This window comes from Bison bison, unplaced genomic scaffold (genome assembly GCF_000754665.1).
Source record: "Bison bison bison isolate TAMUID 2011002044 unplaced genomic scaffold, Bison_UMD1.0 scf7180017864141, whole genome shotgun sequence".
Taxonomy (NCBI): domain Eukaryota; kingdom Metazoa; phylum Chordata; class Mammalia; order Artiodactyla; family Bovidae; genus Bison; species Bison bison.
This window is the reverse complement of record NW_011494713.1, coordinates 1,044,874-1,060,190: the sequence shown is the minus strand read 5'-3', so window position 1 is coordinate 1,060,190 and position 15,317 is coordinate 1,044,874. Positions and strand designations below refer to the sequence as shown.

At 39.2% G+C, this 15,317-nt stretch overlaps 1 pseudogene; it reads left to right on the top strand.

Annotated features, from left to right (window-relative positions):
- Positions 1 to 1,762: 1,762 nt before the first annotated feature.
- Positions 1,763 to 15,317, top strand: part of LOC104988740 — a 26,867-nt pseudogene continuing 13,312 nt past the window's right edge.

The following is a 15,317-nucleotide window of genomic DNA, read 5'->3' as shown; positions in this document are numbered from 1 at the left end:
CCCACAGATTGGAAAACGAAAAGGTAGAAAAGTAACAGCAAGTATTTATTGAGGTCTGACATTGTTCATCGTGAGACTACAAAAGTCTAAAACTTTATAATCTAGTTGCAAAATCAAGATGGGCAAAGTTTACATATTAATAAACAATACAAAATAATATCTAATTAAGAATGGTGTACTGTTGACTGTAAATGCATTTAGTAAGACCAATGAGAACAGAAAAATGCAAAAATTTCAAAGGATAGAAATTTAATTCATCGGCACATTGTCAAGAAAAAAAATCAAGAAATAACTTCTGTATACACATATCACAACCCTAAGAAGGAGGCATTATCATCCCCATTCTTGACAGAATATACACAAAACATCAAGTATGAAAACACTAGAATGCAAATACTACTCATACAAAGGGCATACCTGTAAATATTGCTTTAAACCTCTCCTTGACTTACTTAATTTTCTTTCAAGTTGGAAATAAAGAGATAGTAGTAGGAATTACAACTGAACTATTTTTGACAATAATAAAAGTGACAAAAATCATGATTGCAAAAAGTTAGTTATGTGGATAATATTTCACTGTATGAACATGAACATTTATTTCCAGACCCAGACTCAACACTCTTTTAAAGGAACCTGATCTGAATGCAGCACATGGCTGACTCAGACTTATTCACTAAGCAGGAAAAATTATAGAGAGAAAAATTACACATTTCATTTAAACTTCATATAAGTAGGAACCTGAACGCTTCAGAAGCCTGGGGTATTATTTTTCAATTAAGCTGAATAATAAATATAAAGACCTAGGGCAATTTGTAAAGGGAAACGTGATCTTTGAGTTGAAAGGACCTTTTAGGTAAAGTAACCAGCTTTACAAAGGGAGAAATAGAAATGGACAAACAAATCTGAAGGTACTACTGGATCATTCAACTGATGACTAACCCTGGAGGCTGAAGGATTCTTATTTTCCCTTTTGGATGAAGACTGGAGCTCCTCTAGGTGAAGTACAAAGATTAAAAACTTGTGTGTGTGTATGTGCTAACGCAAATTGCAAGTTAAAAAATATAGCATTTGTTAGCTCTTTTGCCCTCAATTCTAATCCTCAGTTTAACCTAAATTACTTATTCCCAGCTACCCAAGTTGCTAGGTGGATAAAGAATCCACTGCAATACAGGAAACACAGGAAAACATCAGGTAGATCCCTGGGTTGGAAAGATCCCCTGGAGGAGGGCATGTCAAACCCCTACAGTATTCTTACCTGGAAAATCCCATGTACAGAGGAACCTGACGGGCTACAGTCCACACAAATGCAAAGAGTCAGACACAACTGAAGCAACTGAGCATGCACACACTTATTCCATATTTTCTGCACTCTTTCTCAACTCATCAGGGGAGCTGCAGTCAAACATGACTTAGGCTTTGGGCATCTGAAGACTCCACTGGGTTGGATTTCTGAGATGCCACAGCACATGGTGGCAGGGGTGACAGAGAGCTCAGCAGGGATGTCCCCTGGAACATCTACATGTGTCTTCCTGTATATGGAAATCACAAGGCAGTCGGACTTTCTACATGTACTTTCCACTGAACAAGGCAACCAGGTAGAAGTCACACAGCCTAACTCTGGGTGTCAGGTAGCATCATGTCTACCACGTTTTGTTGGTTTCAGTAAAGTCATATGGCCAGGCAAGCAAGATTCAAAGGAGAGGAAATAGATGCCACTTTTTGGTAAGACATAGGCAAGACCACATTGTAGAGAGAGTAAAAGATGGAAGATATCATTGTGACCATCTTTGGAACATACAATCTGCCCCCTGAAGGTCACATGGGCAGAGTTATAAAGGTAAGTGGCTCTATACTTTATGAAATCACTGCCAAGGCAGGAATTCTGTTGTGTAGAATCTAAAGCTCCTTAGGCACATCTGGTACACCTCCTTTAGGAGATTCTCTCACCTCCCTGGGAGCACTGCTAGGGAAAAACACCACCCCTGGAAGCACAGACCGTTAATGCCCTTCTCCTTGGGATATATTTCTCCCTTCTCTCAAGAGAACTCAGCATAGCCTGTATTATGAGTTGAGATTTTTAAAAAACAAAGATCAGCAAAAAGATTTCTTCATGAAACTTCTCTCCCTTCTCTGTAACCCCCTGAGACATGGGAACACTAAGTTCTGGCTTCTTGAGGTTGAGAAGAAGGGTTGGGAAGAATCAAAGAGAGTATAGTCAAGGACAAGCTCCTCAGAGGGGAAGGAGATGAGAAAAGCAAGATGGTGCCTGTCATGGAAAGTGGTCCTATGGGGTAGCCCCAGTTGGTTCAAATTGTATTCCAGATCAAGGAAAAGTTCAAGGAATATTGTACATTTTTCTGAAAGATATAAAGTACCACAATATACTTTATCCCTCAGATGATAAAGTACAAAGCAGAAGGAGATGGAGCCTCTCCACTCTTGCCCAGAGCACTGTGGCTTCCACTCTTGCCCAGAGCACTGTGGCTTCCACACTTAATGTCCCAGAGACCTCAGCCTCACCTGGATATTTAGAGGGCCCCCTGGATGACGGAGCGGCAGTGGCCCAGCTCAGTGGGGAGGTGCTACTGGTGTGAGTGAGTAGAGGCCAGGAATGCTGCTAAACATCCTACAGTGCTCGCCTGGATCAGCCCACAACAACAAAGAAAATGTTGACCCAAAATGTAAACAGCCACAGGGTTGGAAACCTACCATAAATCCATTCAGAAACATTTTTAGAAATTTCTCCCAAGTGTCAGGGATAGCTGTATGCAAGGGAAATCTCTTCATAGTTTTCTAGAAAGGACATGGGAGACCATAAGACAAGCTCTTAGTTAGATTCCCAGCCTTCCTGGGACTCAGCTGTGTGTTATGACTCTTGAAACTTTGAAAAATTATTTCTTAATTCAACTCTAGCCAAGCCATCATCTCTTTTCTTTCCCCCTTTCCAATTTTTTATGACACTAATTTCCTCACCACCCTCCTTTCTGAAATCCAGTTGTCAGGTGTTGGTTGCTGTTTGTCTAAGCTATTTGCTACCTGGTGAACACATGATGCCAAATTCAGTTGGGTATTTCTAAAACAGAGAGGATCTTTTATTTTTTGTCTGGCTATCGATTGTGAAAAATTATAAACATCTTTTACTATTGTGATTATGTAACTATTACTCACTTAATATCATTGTATCATGATTGATTAACAGAAAAATTATAGAACTCTGTATCACCAAAACTAAGATCTAATAGAAAAACCTATAATCATTTTTTAAAATTCAGATGCATATCAGAATTATCTTGAAATTTTTTGAAAAATACAAATGATCAGGTATTGTTTCTAATCTTCAGAGCTCCAGATATGTTTCTAATGAGAAGTCACGTTTAAAAACAACTGGACTATATGATGATCTTTTCCTTTTATCTTGTTTGTTTCACTTTTTCTATTTCATATTTGGTGCTCCCATTTCATTTAGTTTATGTTCTCCAGTTTCTCCATCTCTTTATTTTTTTGATGTTCTCTCTCAAGTCTTTATCAAGTATAGTAGAAAAGCTTTTGTATACATATATATAATATGCATATATATTTTGGAAAACTTATGAATTTTTGTCTAAATAAAAAATTTATGACATTTTGAGTCCACTTGTTTGACTTAATATGAATAGAATGCTAGATTTCTAATTAAAAACTAGATATGAAACAAGCAACAAAGGTTTACTGTAGCGTGTAGGGAACCATAGTCAATATCTTATAATAACCTATGATGGAAAATAATTTCAAAATTAATATATGGGTATTTGTATAATTGAATCACCTTGCTGGGCATCTGAAACATTGTAAGTCAACTATACTTCACTAAAATTTATATATTAAAAAAAAAAAGAGAGGAGCTGAACTACTCTAGGTAACTGTTATCATCTAATTTCCCCTCCTTCAACAGTACTTCCTGCCTTGACCAGGGAGCCCATTCCTGTCTTGTTGCTCCTCCACAGGTCTTGGGCCCACCTCCTCCTCCATCTCAGCTTGTTTCATATGATACACTTCTGAAACAGTCTTGCTTTCATTTAATACCAGACAACTTTAACACAAGGCAGATTAGTCCAAGTGTGACAACACAGTAACACTCAAAAGATAATGTGAGAGTTGGTGGGAAGAGGTGAATGCCAACTAGTGCACCCTTAGCCTACTAGAGAATAAAAAAAAAAAAACAACTGTGTTGGAGAACTGCAATAACTATTTAATACTATCACAATTTGTTTTAGTATATTATCCTTCCAAATAGTCCCCTAATGGCCTGAAAATTTTGAAACACTTCCAAAGCATTAAGAGTTTTCTGTATTCAGTCACTGGGCAGTCTGGACTTCAGGCCTCAGTTTGGCCAGAAGCCACAGAGTACCAACTGAGAGCGACTTAAATTTGCAAACTCTGTATTAACCCAAACAGCTTAGCCTCAGAGGTCAAGATGTGGGTTCTATCAACACCATAAATTTGGATCTCTTGTGCACACTTAGCAAAAGTACTGCACGTATATGGGAAATTTTTCATATGTCCCTTCTTGTCACACATTTTTTGGTTTCTTGTGTTTTTCTAGATCCATTTTCAGTTTAACAAGGTGATGCCATCACCTTCTCTCAGCAAGATAGGTGCTGAGAATTATAAATGGCTCCCACTTGTAAAGAAGTGATGTAGCAAACACCCTGTCTGTATAATGTCAGAACAGTGGAGCAATCTTTCTAAATATTAATCTGTGTTTCAACCTCATTCTGTGCCCACCAAACTCTTTTAATTTTATCCTGAGGAATTCTTTCCTCCCTGTAACTGAACAGATGTGAATCATCCATTGGGAAAACACAAACAATGATCAGGATTAATATGAGAGACAGAAAGAGTCCAGGATTCATTTTTTACTCATAAGGACTATAGAAAATTCATAGATGATAAAGGAGATAAGGGGAGTGGGCAGAGCATCAAAAACAGGGAAGATAAAATGAAGAAACTTGAATTCTTAGGGAAATAATCTTCTGGAGCATAGCAGGGAGCCAAGTGGAAGTGTACTCAGTCCTGAATGGACCCTCTTACACCTGTGCATGCAGGGCCCCCAGTCTGTCCCCGGTGAGGGTCCACATGGAAGTGAAGACTGTCTGGGCCTTTAGAAACCCTGTCCAGGTTTTCAGCTTCCAGAGTAGAGATCACAGGGGTGATGGCAACTTGAAGGGGAGATTTGCTATAAGGAAGTAATTTGAAGACTGACCTGAGACCAAGAGGAAGCACACATTCTTTTTTTTTAGTATCATACTCCATTTATAGTTCTTATAAAATGCTGGCTATATTTTCTGTTGTGAAGTATATTCTTGTAACTTATTTTATACATAAGAGTTTGTACCTTTTACTCTCCCATTCCTGTATTGCCCCTCCCCCTTCCTTCCCCCTAATGGTAAACACTAGTTTGTTCTCTATATCTACAAGTCTGTTTCTTTTATATTAGATTAACGAGTTTGCTATATTTTTTAGATTCCACAGATAAGTGATATCATACAGTATTTGTATTCCTCTGTCTGACTTATTTAATTAAAAATAGCCTCAAGGACATCCGTTTTCCTGCAAATGGCAAATTTTCATTTTTCGTGGCTGAGTTCAGTTCAGTCACTCAATCATGTCCAGCTCTTTGCAACCCCATGGACTGCAGCAGGCCAGGCCTCCCTGTCCATCACCAACTCCCAGAGCTTGCTCAAACTCATGTCTATTGAGTAGGTGATCCAACCATCTCATCCTCTGTCGTTCCCTTCTCCTCCCACCTTCAGTCTTTCCCAGCATCAAGGTCTTTTCCAATGAGTCAGTTCTTTGCATCAGGTAGTCAAAGTATTGAAGTTTCAGCTTCAGCATCAGTTCTTCCAGTGAATGTTCAGGACTGATTTCCTTTAGGATTGACTGGTTGGATCTCCTTGCAGTCCAAGGGGCTCTCAAGAGTCTTCTCCAACACCACAGTTCAAAAGCATCAATTCTTCTGTGCTCAGCTTTCTTTATAGTCTAACTCTTGCATCCATACCTGACTACTGGAAAAACCATAGCTTTGACTAGATGGACCTTTGTTGGCAAAGTAATGTCTCTGCTTTTTAATATGCTGTCTGAGTTGGTCATAGCTTTTCTTCCAAGGAGCAAGCGTCTTTTAATTTCATGGCTGAGTAGTATTTCATTATTTATATACCTATATATATATTCCAATCTTCTTTATCCATTCATCTGCCAATGGATACTTAGGTTGCTTCTATATCTTGGCAAATGTAAATAATGCTACTATTGAACTGGGGTGCATGTATCTTTTCAAATTAGTATTTTTGTTTATTTTTCAGATATATACCTAGGAGTGCAGGAGGAGAAGGGGATGACAGAGGATAAGATGGTTGGGTGGCATCACTGACTTGATGGACAACTTTTATGAATTTTAGCAAACCCTGGAAGCCTGGCATGCTGTAGTCCATGGGATCGCAAAGAGTTGGACACCACTGAGCAACTGAACTGAACTGAAATTACTGAGTCATATGGTAGTCCTAGTTTTAGGTTTTTAAGAAACCTTTATACTGTTTCCCACAGTTTCTGCATCAATTTACTTTCCCACCAACAAGATAGTAGTGTTTACTTTTCCTCCTATCCCCACCAACATATGTTATTTCTGTTCTTTTTGATGGTAGTCACTCTGACCAGTGTGAAGTGATATCTCACTGTGATTTTGATTTGCATTTCCATGATGATTAGCAACTGTGAACATGTTTTCATGTGCCTGATGGCCATCTGTATTTCCTCTTTGGAAAAATGTCTATTTAGGTTTTTGGCCCATTTTTTAAATCAGATTGTCTGTTAGTTTTTTTTTTTTTTTTGATGTTGAGTTGTATGAGTTATTTATGTATGTTTGATATTAAGCCCTTATCTATCATCTCATTTGAAAATATTTTCTTACATTGAGTGGGTTGTCTTTTCATTTTGTCAGCAGTTTCCTTTGATGTGCAAAAGCTTTTAAGTTTAATTAGGTCCCATTTGTTTATTTTTATTTTTATTGCCTTTACTGAGGCTTCCCTGGTGGCTCAATTGGTAAAGAATCTGCCTGCAATGTAGGAGACCTGGGTTTGATCCCTGGGTTGGGAAGATCTCCTGGAGAAGGAAATGGCAACCCACTCCAGTATTTTTGCCTGGAGAAGCCCATGGACAGAGGAGCCTGGCAGGCTATGGTCCATGGGGTTGCAAAGAGTCAGACACAATTGAGCAGATAGCAGTTTCACTTTCACTTTTGCTTTAGGAGAGGGATCCCAAAAATATTGCTACAATTAACATTAAAGAGTATTCTACCTATGTTTTCCTCTAGTAGTTTTATGATTTTCAGTCTCAACATTTAGGTCCTTAATCAATTTTGAGTTAATTTTTTGTATGGTGTTAGAGAATGTTTTAGAACATTTCTTTTCTTTTACTTGTAGTTGTCCAGTTTTCCTAGCACCACTTATTGAAAAGACTGTCTTTTCTTCATTGTATATTCTTGTCTCCTTTGTTGTAGATTAACTGAACATAAATTCACAGGTTTATTTCTCAGCTTTCTATTCTGTTCTGTTGATCTATGTGTCTTTTTTTGTGTGCCAATACCATACTGTTTTCATTACTGTAGATTTGTTTTATAGTCTAAATTCAGGGAGTGTGATTCCTTCAGCTCTGTTCTATCTCCAAATTGTTTCAGTCATTTAAGGTCTTTTGTGTTTCTGCACAAATTTTAAAATTACTTGTTCTAGTTCCATTGATATTTTGATAAGAAATGTACTGAATCTGCAGATTGCTTTGGTAGTATGGTCCATTTTAACAATATCAATTCTTCCAATCCAAAAACATGCTGTATCTTTTCATCTATTTGTGTTGATCTTCATTTCTTTCATTAGTGTCTCATAGTTTTCCAAGTATAGGTCTTTTATCTCCTTAGATATATTCTTTTTGATGAGATGGTAAGTGGAATTGTTTCTTTAATTTCTCTTTCTGGTAGCTCATTGTTAGCGTGTAGAAATGCAACAGATTTTTGTATATTAATTTTGTATCCTGCAACTTCACTGAATTTGCTGATGAGCTAGTAGTTTTCTGGAGCTGTCTTTAGAATTTTCTATGTATAGTTTCATGCCATCTGCAAACAATTTGGATTCCTTTTATTTCTTTTTCTTTTCTGATTGCTGTGACTAGGAGTTCCAATACTATGTTGAATAAGAGTAGCAAAAAGTGGGCATTCTTTTCTTGTTCCTGATCTCGGAGGAAATGTTTCCAGTTTTTCATCATTGAGTATGTTAGCTGTGGGTTTGTCATATATGACCTTTATTATGTTGAGGTATGCTCCCTTGGTGCCCCCTTTCTGGAGAATTTTTATCAGAAATGGATGTCAGATTTTGTTAAAAACTTTTCTACATCTATTGAGATGATCATACAGTTTTTATTCTTCAGTTTGTTAATGTGGAGCATCACACTGATTGATTTGCTGATATTCACATTAAGAAACTCACAAAAGGTTACATGTTTAACATTGGCTGTTCAGGGGAAAGTGATAGCTTATTATTAACCTTTTTTTTTAAATGATTTTCTCCTCTCTTTTCCCTCCTTTTTCTCCTGTCCTCTTCTTTTTTCTCTTCTCTTCCCTTCACCTTCTCTTAACATGTTGCAAGAAAGGAGAGGAAGGAGACTTCTGTGGCTTTCTTCTGAGTTGTTCACTTGACAATCAGTTGTTTCTGTCCTTCATCATGCTAACCTCCAACCCCATGGCTGGTCAGTTCCCAGGATGCCTCAGCACAGACAACAATGAAGGGTTGGATGAGAGACAAGACACACCCACCTTCACTGTTCTGGCCCTCTTTTCTGCACCAGTATCATACAGAAGGCATTACTGAAGAATCAAAATAACAAGGGAATTACAGAACGAGGGAGGAAATTGTCTGTATCCTGAGAAGTGAAAGTGAAAGTCACTCAGTTGTATCTGACTCTGCGACCCTGTGGATTATACAGTCCATGGAGCTCTCCAGGCCAGAATACTGGAGTGGGTAGCTTTTCCCTTCTCCAGAGGTAGCCTTTCCCTTCTCCAGAGGATCTTCCCAACCCAGGGATCAAACCCAGGTCTCCCTCATTGCAGGCAGATTCTTTACAGGCTGAGCCACAAAGGAAGCCCAAGAATACTGGAGTGTGTAGCATATCCCTTCTCCAGAGGATCTTCCAGACCCAGGAATCAAACCCAGGGTCAAACCAACTGAGCTATCAGGGAAGCCTAATTAAGGTTTTTCTATTGGTCCTATCCACAAAGAGCCTCTGTGGATATTCTAGCTTCCTAACTTTGCTATTATGTACCTTTTAACAAAAGTACCTTCTTCTAATCTTCATGTGAATTTCCATCAACATTATAAAAAGAACCTCACCCACTACCCAAAGCAACTACTTTTTCCAGTGTCCTCACAGTGCTTCATTTTGTCAATGCTCATATATTTATCAATATATTAGCATAAGCTAGGAGAATTCCTACTTCTACTTCTGTTTTATTGACTATGCCAAAGCCTTTGACTGTGTGAATCACAACAAACTGTGGAAAATTCTTCAAGACATGGGAATACCAGACCACCTTACTGTCTCCTGGGAAATTTGTATGCAGGTCAAGAAGCAACAGTTAGAACTGGCTATGGAACAATAAACTGGTTCCAAATCAGGAAAGGAGTACATCAAGGCTGTATATTGTCACCTTGCTTATTTAACGTATATACAGAGTACATCACGTGAAATGCTAGGCTGGATGAAGCACAAGTTGGAATCAAGATTGCCGGGAGAAATATCAGTAACCTCAGATATGCAGATGACACCACCCTTGTGGCAGAAGGTGATGAGGAACTAAAGAGCTTCTTGATGAAAGTGAAAGAGGAGAGTGAAAAAGTTGGCTTAAAAACATTGGCTGGCATCATTGACTCAATGGACATGAGTTTGAGTAGGCTCCGGGAGTTGGTGATGGACAGGGAAGCCTGGCACGCTGTAGTCCATGGAGTTGCAAAGAGTCAGACACAACTGAATGACTGAACCAAACTGAACTGAGGGGGATTCCAGCAGAATAGAGATCAAATGTATATTCAGTATTTGGTAAGTAGACTTACCCGAAGCCCCATGTTCTTCAAAGTCTTTCCACCAGTGTGAACTGCAGCCTTGCTTCTCTGTTCTTCTGATTGCCCAAGAAGTAATTATTAAGTCAGTCAAACAGATGAAAACACACACATGCACACACACACATATATCTATTCCCAAAAGCAAATATTAGTTTTTAGTGACAATCAAAGATTAAACCTACCAGAAAGAACAAAACATTGTTCTACTGTGCCATGATTTGTAACGTCGGTTCTGTCACTACAGAGTTTCCTCTTCGTTTTACTATTCCTAAGACTTTGATTTGCTTTGGACCCTCTCTGCATCACACATACACAGTACACATTTTCAGACCTGCCAGTGCTAAAAACAGCTTATCACTGAGAGACACATTTCACAATTGTCTTTTCCTTAGCTGACCAAAGATGCTGCTAAAATTTTGAAATTCCTTTTTGGAGGAACATAATCACATTCTTAGGCAAGAGCCATCTTCCAGTCTGGGGAAGAAGACAGGAGCAGAAGTCACGTTTGTTCTTTCACTTACATTATCAATATCTTAGCCCATTGTAGCATTTCCTCATCCTTGCTACTGAAAGTATAAGACAAGATAAAAGGAAATTTTCTCTTCTGTATTGAAGAAACCTCTTTTAGTTGCTGGAGTTCTCCCCAACCATCTGAATTCAAAGGATTTGGGGGAGAAAATCAACCAGCTCCAGGAGAAAAATGTTTGAGATTTGAAGCCTACTAGTCTCAGCTTTGTCCTCTTTTCTCACAAAATCAAATTGGGAGACTGGTCCCTTCTTCCCATCACTAGATGGGAAAAGATGGGCCAGACGTCCCCTCCTATCCCACTTACAACTCTTCATGACACTGTATATCTCCTCAAGACTCATATAACTCTTTTTTCAAGGGTTTCCTATGCAAGAAAAGGTAACAGTAGCCACAGAACCTAGTGATGCCCAAAATTACAGAGAAAGTTATGTTGAAAAGAAACTTTCTTCTAGGGACAATATGAAACATTGGGAACAAAGCTAGTGGAGGTGATGGAATTCCAGTTGAGCTATTCCAAATCCTAAAAGATGATGCTGTGAAAGTGCTGCACTCAATATGCCAGCAAATTTGGAAAACTCAGCAGTGGCCACAAGACTGGAAAAGGTCAGTTTTCATTCCAATCCCAAAGAAAGGCAATGCCAAAAAATGCTCAAACTACTGCACAATTGCACTCATCTCATATGCTAGTAAAGTAATGCTCAAAAGTCTCCAAGCCAGGCTTCAGCAATATGTGAACTGTGAACTTCCTGATATTCAAGCTGGTTTTAGAAAAGGCAGATGAACCAGATATCAAATTGCCAACATCCGCTGGATCATGGAAAAAGCAAGAGAGTTCCAGAAAAACATCTATTTCTGCTTTATTGACTATGCCAAAGCCTTTGACTGTGTGGATCACAATAAACTGTGGAAAATTCTGAAAGAGATGGGAATACCAGACCACCTGATCTGCCTCTTGAGAAATCTGTATGCGGGTCAGGAAGCAACAGTTAGAACTGGACATGGAACAACAGACTGGTTCCAAAGAGGAAAAGGAGTACGTCAAGGCTGTATATTGTCACCCTGCTTATTTAACTTATATGCAGAATACATCATGAGAAACACTGGACTGGAAGAAGCACAAGCTAGAATCAAGATTGCTGGGAGAAATATCAGTAACCTCAGATATGCAGATGACACCACCCTTATAGCAGAAAGTGAAGAGGAACTAAAAAGCCTCTTGATGAAAGTGAAAGTGGAGAGTGAAAAAGTTGGCTTAAAGCTCAACATTCAGAAAACGAAGATCATGGTATCCGGTCCCATCACTTCATGGCAAATAGATGGGGAAACAGTGTCAGACTTTATTTGGGGGGGCTCCAAAATCACTGCAGATGGTGACTGCAGCCATGAAATTAAAAGACGCTTACTCCTTGGAAGGAAAGTTATGACCAACCTAGATAGCATATTCAAAAACAGAGACATTACTTTGCCAACAAAGGTTCATCTAGTCAAGGCTATGGTTTTTCCAGTGGTCATGTATTGATGTGAGAGTTGGACTGTGAAGAAGGCTGAGCGCCAAAGAATTGATGCTTTGGAACTGTGGTGTTGGAGAAGACTCTTGAGAGTCCCTTGGACTGCAAGGAGATCCAACCAGGCCATTCTGAAGGAGATCAGCCCTGGGATTTCTTTGGAAGGAATGATGCTAAATCTGAAACTCCAGTACTTTGGCCACCTCATGCGAAGAGTTGACTCATTGGAAAAGACTCTGATGCTGGGAGGGATTGGGGGCAGGAGGAAAAGGGGACAACAGAGGATGAGATGGCTGGATGGCATCACCGACTCAATGGATATGAGTTTGAGTGAACTCCGGGAGATGGTGATGGACAGGGAGGCCTGGCGTGCTGCGATTCATCGGGTCGCAAAAAGTCGGACACGACTGAGTGACTGAACTGAACTAAACTGCAATCAAAGAGATTTGGAGTTAAATCCCAATTACACAGGATATAACCTTAGATTAGGCTCATTTTATAATGTTTGAAAACGGAATAATAATACATATCTCAAAAGGTGGGTCATAAGTGACTTTGCATCTGTAAAGAATTCCAATCTGTGCGCATAGCAGTGGAACAGACATCAACCTGCTTCGTAACACTTAGTTGCAAGAAATGTCATAGTTGTAAGAAATGTCACTGATTTGTCAAAATCAATAAATCAGATCACCTCTCATCAGGGGTTGAGAAATTCAATCTCAGGTTCTATTAGAAACAGCATTTGGACTGAGTTAAATCATCTATTGCCATAATAGAAAACTAATATATAATGTCTAAAATAATGAAAGTTAGCTTACAGTGCCACATCTATAAAATAGTGTACTATATGGAAACACTGGTATAAATTGCAGAATAAATAGAAGACAAGTGCTTCCATTAGGGGAAAAAAATGACATGATGGTAATCGAGTAAGTCAGGGAACTGTTTTTATTGTTATAAATTATGTGTATAAATCTGAACACCCATGTATTAGTTTGCCTATGTACAGAGGTTTCTTTATGTCTATTTTCTCAACTCAGAGTAAAAAAATCCTAATAGTTTGAAAGCCCCTAAATGTTTCTTTGTTCAAAACATTTTGCAGTTAGGCAAATATACAGAAACAAATAATGCCATGACAAAAACATTGTCCATGATTTCACTATACTAAAATATTTTCTTAAGTGTTGCCTGAACAATATTCATACTCTTTTCTAAAGTCTATCATTAACCCAGTCTGGGTCATTAGACCAGTTGCTTCATCTCTGTGAGCCGTGTGTGTGTGTGTGTGTGTGTGCACACTTAGTGGCTCAGTCATGTACAACTCTTTGTGACCCCATGGACTGTAGTCCATCAGGTTGCTCTGTCCGTGGAATTTTCCAGGCCAGAATATTGGAGTGGGTTGCCATTGCCTCCTCCAGGGGATCTTCCTGACCCAGGGATTGAACCCAAAACATCTCTTGCGTCTCCTGCATTGGCAGTCTTTACAACTGTGCCACCTGGGAAGCCCATGAGCCTGAGTATCCTTATCTATAAAGCTAAATAGTTTTCAAAGTTTCCTTCCAAAATCTGACAGTATTTCCGTTTTTGTCACTGGCTATCAAAATGGAGATTTAATGACTTCTGAAGAGCTGTTCAGATTAAAAGGGCTGAGAGCTGAGAAGAGTCAGCTCAGAATAGAGTTTGTGTTTGCATCCCTTTTGCAATAGCTGTTCTTCTTGTATGCAGTTCCATGACCTTCTGTTCTCATCTTCTAGATTCCTATAATACAAAACAGACCCTATTTCAGGACCTGTTGAAGTCCTCTCCTGCGTCCTTCCCAAAGCTCAAGAAAAGAAAGAAACAACACGTACCCTGTGGGACCTGCAGAAGCTCATAGGACATAAATGGAGCTCCTAAGAGAGAAACAAGTGGTGGACATAAAGATAACACTTGAGATTGGATGTTTTCAGATTTTTTGAGAAAAACTAAGAACCGCATTTAAGGCTGAACTTCATACTCGTATTTCTTTATTGAGATCATATTCAGTTCAGTTCAGTCACTCAGTCATGTTTGACTCTTTGTGACCCCATGGACTGCAGCAGCCTACCAGGCTCCTCTGTCCATGGGGATTCTCCAGGCAAGAAAACTGCAGTGGGCTCCAGGTGATCTTCCCAACCCTGGATCGAACCCAGGTCTCCCGCATTGCAGGTGGATTCTTTACCATCTGAGCCACCAGGGAAGCCCAAGAATACTGGAGAGGATAGCCTATCCCTTCTTCAGGGGATATTCCCAGCCCAGGAATCGAACTGGGGTCTCCTCCTCTCCTCTGCAGGTGGATTCTTTACCAGCTGAGCTACCAGGGAAGTCCAATATAGGTCTGTGGCTATGATTAAGTGCCTGAATTTTAATTAATGTGTATGAATTAAAAGCACAAATGTATGGGTCAAGGAGGGGGAGCAAATGAACATTTCATTATTTTCAAATTGTATCATAGTGATTAAAGCCAGAAAAGGAAAGTGAAATTCTCTTCTCCCTCTGTGTTCCACCCCTCTGTCTCTACCTGTGTTTTGGGCACTCCCCCTCCCCATTTTCTTGAACATCAGTTTTATTATCTGTAAAATGAGAAATTTCCATTTAGGCAGTGACTCTTAGATCCTCATGTATTCCTTTCATAATTTCACCAAACTGATAGATAAATCTTCTCAATCACATGGAACTGGACAACAATTTCCCCTCTCACATTCTCAATTTCCCCTCTCACATTCTCAATTTCCCCTCTCACATTGCCAGAATCATTCATGGGAACTTCTCTTACAGAGCTCAGGGTTTTTTTTTTCTATGATTCAAGCAGCTTATGAAGGAAAATGCTAACATTCAGATAAGATTTTACCACCTGGAAAGATGACAACTTGAACAAAAGAAAAGTAAGCCAGTATAATTTTGTGAGAAAGACCACTATCTCTGCCAATTCAGTACTGAAATATTCAACTTTTGCTTGAAGTTGAAAGTTATGACCAACCTAGATAGCATATTCAAAAACAGAGACATTACTTTGCCAACAAAGGTCTGTCTAGTCAAGGCTATGGTTTTTCCTGTGGTCATGTATGGATGTGAGAGTTGGACTGTGAAGAAGGCTGAGCGCCAAAGAATTGATGCTTTGGA